Here is a 6,302-nt window from a genome sequence, read left to right as displayed (position 1 = left end):
GGCCAGTCCGATTGTGGTGGTTTTGTACGTAAGTTCAAGCTGGATCAAGCCTCGACCTCCCTGAGCTCTGGGAAGGTAAAGACGATCCACGTCTGCCTTTGGATGGTGCATCTTATTACAAGTCAGTAGCTTGCGGATTTTTCTATCAATTTTGACTATTTCACTGGTATTCCAGTTAAGCACATTGAAGCTATAAAGAACAACTTGGACTGCTAAGGAATTTATGGCTAACACCTTATTATAAGCATTCAGCTCAGACTTCAGAACTGCTCGAACTCTTCTATAACATTCCTTCCTAACCTTCTCTTTCATGCTTGCATGCTGGATACCAGAGCCTTCATTTATTCCTAGGTATTTATAGGTTTGTTCCTGCTCAAGTTCTTTTATTACTGTTTCGACATCTAATTCTATTGAACTTGACTTTACTAGTTTCCCTTTCTTAAAAGTGGCTTTGGCACACTTTTCAAGGCCAAACTCCATCCCGATATCATCACTGAATCCTTTCACAGTATGTCATAGTCCCTGAAGCTCTTCATCATCTTTGCTTTAAATCACCCATATAAAATAGATGGCTTATTTTCTTGTTGTCAATTTTGTAGCCATACCCTGTTCTATTCAGTTCACTTGAGAGTGGTATCAGTGCTATGCAGAAAATTAGTGGTGAGAGCGAGTCACCCTGGAAAATGCCACAGTTTATGCCAATATTGTTTGAGTGCAATACTCCATTAGAATGATATAATTGCAGCTTCGTGTTCCATAGTGACATATTATACTTTAAAAAATCTGAAATCACAGGAGAAATTTTGAAAATGTCCAGCGATTTCAGAATCCACGCATGTGGTATGCTGTCAAAGGCTTTTTTATAATCAATCCATGAAGAGCTGAGATTTCTGCGCTTGTTATGGCAGTTCTCAAGGATCATGCGATTAATTAAGAGCTGATCTTTGCATCCGTATGAGCCTCGTCTGCATCCTTTTTGTTCAGTGAGAAAGAGGTTATTCTCTTCCATAAACGTATATATTTTCTCCACTAGAATAGATGTCAAAATCTTATAGGTAGTAGGCAAACATGTTATAGGCCGGTAGTTTTTTGGGTCTTTGATTTCGTTATTTTTCGGGAGGAGGTAAGTAATACCTTTTGCCATCCAATGGGGAGTTCTTTCTGGGTCTTTCATAATACTATTAAATAGTATTACTAACATTTTGTGTGCGGACGAGAGTGATGAGAGCCAGAAATTTGGTACTCTATCAATACCAGGGGATTTCCACTTATGAGCCTTCGTTAGTGCCCTCCTTAGGTCGGCGATTGAGATGTCTTCCCATACCTGTTCTTGTAGATTTTTGTAGGCATCTTGGGTGCGTTTGATCCAGTCTGCATTTTCATTGTATGGTTTCTCATTACTCCAGATCCCTTTCCAAAAGTTTTCAACTTCTTCCATTAGGGGTGGATTTTCAATGGTTATTTTTTCTTTCCCTATTTCCCTGTAAAATGATTTGGCATTGGATTTGAACATCTTATTTTGTCTGTAGAATCTGATTCTCTTCTCAAATCTGCGTATTCTCTGAGCTTTCGCTTGAACTTTTTGTTTAAGTGTTTCATCCGCTGACATTAGTTCTTCTCTTGTTGAGAGTCCATATTTTCTCACGATCTTCCTGTTTTTTCTTGATCTTATATCATTTCCAGAGATTAGCTCAGTTAATATTGATATCTCCCTTCGCAACGATTCAAATTCAGTTTAAATTCTACTCCTCCAGTTTGATTTTCTTTTCGAATTTGTTATTGTTGGTTTTTTGGGTGTTAAATAGCGTCTTTCGATTACCTTAGCAACAGAGTAAATAATTTCATTTAATTTATTAAGATCGGGTTTTAGTTGTTGTATGATCTCTTGTGTAACACAGTTGCCAATTTTTATTTGCGTTTTATGTTGATGTGCATTTGGTAGTTTATGGAGTGGTTCCCTATCATTCATATTTGTATGCCCTACAACTGCAAGCTCATTCAGAACTTCCTGCTTCATTTCAGTGATAGATTTTCTGTGTTGTTCGGCAAATATGTGGTCTTCAAATTCTGTTTCGACATCATTTTCCTGGCTGTTTTCCCTAGGGTCATTATATTCTCCTTTTTCTTCGGGCTCTTGAGTGGTTTCGGCAGATATCTCTTCTAACATTTGCTAATCTGTTTTCATCCAGGTTTGGTTTGCTAGCTGGATTCCGGCTCCTCCAAATTCTGTAGGAGTTTGCGGTGTGTTTCTCTTGGGTTGGCCTACTTAATGCAAAGTAATAAGCGTAAATTACTTCTTTATATTCTTCCCGGTTCCATTTACTTCTTTTACATTTTTGATTTTGTGGTCGTTGTGGTGGTGAACTTTGGGGGCTTAATTTGGGACAAATCCCGTCTAAGTGACCTTCCAGGTTCGTATTCGGGGAAGATATTCTGCCATCTGAAAATTTTTCGTCGTCAGGCTGACAGATTCCTGACAGGCGCGCTTCCATTATAAACCATTGGACAAGCGATTTGGTGTACTGCTTGATTTTTTTTTTATATATATTTTTTTAACCACTAATCTTCATACAGGGGCCGCGATTATCATCATTAGCAGCAGCAGCACCACCACTACCACCAGTAGTTTTAGTAGCAGCAGCAACATCACTATCAGCAGCAGCGGCAGTGGTAATAGTAGTAGTAGTGGTAACAGCAAATCAGCAGTACCAGTAGCAGTAGTAGCAGCAACTGTAGTAGTGCTAGCATTAGTAACAGCAACAGCAGCAGTAGTAGTGACAGCAGCAGCAGTGGTGGCAGCAGCGGCAGCAGCGGCAGCAGTGGTAGCAGCAGCAGCGCAGTAGTGGTAGCAGCAGTAGTAGTAGTAGCTTTAATAGTAGTAGTAGTAGTAGTAGTAGTAGTAGTAAGTGCGGCTCATGTATTTTTTTTTTTTTTTTAGTGAGATGGGACGGTGTCGGTCAAAAAGAGTTCAAATGTTTAGTACTACTAATAGCAAGCAACAGCAACAGTGACCTTGACCTTAAGAAAAATTAAGGAAGGGCCGACTTACTCTGTTCTGTATTATTTGTGAATAGAGAAGTTGTGTTCGACCAGAGAGAATCTATTATTATTATTCCACGTGCATTTCTGTTATTGCATATTTCAGCTAGTCAGGGAGAAAATAAAGGTAATGTTGTAGAAATTAAAGTTGACTTTTGTAGAGATGTTCCTTTGTATGTCCAGTTAGAGAAAACAGTTCTGTTTTTGCAATAAAAAAAGATGTTTACATTTCTGAATACTCGGGGAGAAAGGAAAGAAAAGACAAGAGTCAAATTTTCACAGAAAGTTTTAGGATTCACCGAAGATGGTCTTTTGTATGTCCACACAGAGAAAACTAATGTTTTTAGAATAAAAAAAATGTATGTTTACTTTTTCGGATACTCAAGGAGAGACGAAAGGATGAGTATTCACAACAGTTGTGGATATCAAAGTTTGTGTGTTTGAAAACTATATACATGTAAATTTCTTAACTTATTTTGAAGGGGATTTTAAATACTCACAGGATATTGTATATATTCCAGTCTTTCAGAGTTATTCTATTTTTTTGTTCGCCGTTGTCCAGCTGGGTCATATTAGTGTTTCTATGGCTTTCAGCTATTATTATTATTATTATTATTATTATTATTATTATTATTATTATTATTATTATTATTATTATCATCATCATCATCATTATTATTATTATTTCTTTTTCCACACAGAATCATATTTTTTACAAAATGCCGCAGGTAGTACCAGTCTACATTATTACCGGTAGCGCTACTACATATAGTTACCTGACTTAAATCCTTCGAACGGACTTATTTTTTCTTCAGAATTATTTTTATATATTTTTCACTGTGTGTATATTACTTTTCACTGTGTGAACGTTAATTCTGTATTAGAGTTTCAGTTTTATCTGAAATTTTTTCATTTTTTTTCTTCATAATAATTTTTTTCATCAGATAAGATGTTAAACAAGCAAGATTTTAAATATCAACCTGGGTTTTACCAACTATCACTGGATTATATACTAATTTAAGTTTTACTTTCGAATATATAGTACAATTAGAAGGTGTGTGTTAAATGAGGTAAATAATAAAATAAAGACAGCATGCAATCGAAATTCAGTTATCTAAATTACATTATAGTTTAACAACGACAACGTATATGCTTGAAATGAATATTCATAACGTTGCAATAAATTGTAATTAAAAGAAAGTGTCACGTGACAGTTAGCTGGTGCTGGCTGCTGGAGCCTACCGGCGAGTATTTAAATGAAAATTTGGCAGGATGGTCAGTTGCTCGTTGACATTCGTTGACGCTGCATCGAAGAAGCCGAAGAACAGAAGAAAATGGAGAAAGAAGAAACGCACTCAACACCAGAGCTGAAGACACCGCCGAAAGCGGGTAGGGCGGCACGTCGAAAGTGGTAGAGGAGTAGGGGAAGAAACCGGACGTGGTTCCTCTTCATTATGTCTTTATCCACTGGATCCTATAAAGGAGCTATTGATGTAGCAAACCACGAAACGTGGTTGGAATACCAAAGACAAAGCAGGTGCATTCACCGTTCAAGGAGAAATGTGAAGTTCACTGACCACCGACATCAAACATAAAACAGTCTTCACAGGTTGAAGCATAAAATCTTACCCGTTTAAAATTTTACCTAATAACGGTGGGTTATAAATAATGTGGCAAATTTTTATCATAGCATTAAAAAAATAAAATACTACAGTAACAGTTTCGTAGCTTTTAAACACTTTTTGTGTTTACTTTCTAATAATCCAAAATAAGGATTCACCACACACAAACACTAGAAGGTGTGCTGCTCTGCTCATGATCTTTGGAACACGAAAAGTGTCATCGAAACATCATTTATTTTTATTTGATTGACTATGCAATGACAGCCTGAGGGACTCCACTCGCTGATTTACTGCCGGGGTTGTCTCCCCTCGCATCTTCCTTTCCCACGTAACTCACAAGGCGACGAGGATTTGTGTTTGGAGTTTCTTTCATAATATATTATTGAACATATAGTTAGGATTCGGACAAAATAGAACCGGGACACAATGTTGGCAGAAATGTGGTTCCGCATTCCTCAAAACTTAGGAACTCCCCAATCAGGGCCTCATTACCGGAGGCTGTCTAAACTTGAAATCATGACAACTTTCATTCTATATCTGATTAATACTATACTCTATGATAATGTGCATTCATATCAATTGGTGAGTAACCTCGTATTTACATTTTGTACTCGTTGGCCTCTATATTGAACGTATATGGATTACTATACACTTCAATGCACATCCTATCGACCAGATTTATCTATGCACTGCAAACTAATTTATATGCCTGGCTTTCTTCAATCATTATTTCACTTCATTGCCTATCCATCTGTCTGCATATCTATCTATCTATCTATCTATCTATCTATCTATCTATCTATCTATCTATCTATCTATCTATCTATCTATCTATCTATCAATCAATCAATCTGTCTGTCTGCCTATCTCTCTATCTACATTTGAAAAACTATATAAACTCTAAAATATATTTCGAGATTTAATAAAACAATCAAATTTAAGATTGTTAGTGTTAATGAGTTTTATCGAAAATTAGAAGGTAACTAGATTTCATCTAGCGTAAAACATGGCTACTTAATCGTAAAAAATATTCATGCATCAAATTCTGAGAAGATAGAAAATATAGCTATAACAAATCAATCAGCAATGATTATCTATTGATTAGTCGTTAGGTTAAGTTAGACAAGCAGCAACTGATATTATTGTAATAATTAGAAATTTGCTATTGACCAAGTGTTGGCCTATTTATGCCTCAACCCTTAAACCGATACTTGGATATTATTTGTTTCGACTTGTTATTTCATGTAAATTCACGAGAGAGGTTTCCTCCCTTTATATTCCCTTTCCTTGTGAGTTTATAAAAGACACGTCAGATCAGACATATGAGTGTGTGTTTAGGCAAGCACGTATATATCGATATATGTATACATATATATATATATATATATATATATATATATATATATATATATATATATATATATATATATATATATATATATATATATATATATATATAGGGATTAGCATTGAGTTGCTTCTCCAACAAACTGAAAATTTAGAAATAGCAGTCAAAAAACTACTGATTCTAAACTACATGTATAATATATATATATATATATATATATATATATATATATATATACCGGTCAATAATCCTTTCCTTCCTTGGCTTTCGCCAAGCAACGCACGCACCACTTT

The sequence above is a fragment of the Octopus bimaculoides genome, chromosome 8, assembly GCF_046866305.1.
Source record: "Octopus bimaculoides isolate indiv1 chromosome 8, ASM4686630v1, whole genome shotgun sequence".
In the NCBI taxonomy this organism is placed as follows: Eukaryota; Metazoa; Mollusca; class Cephalopoda; order Octopoda; family Octopodidae; genus Octopus; species Octopus bimaculoides.
The sequence above is the reverse complement of the archived record's forward strand: the minus strand, read 5'-3'. Positions refer to the sequence as shown.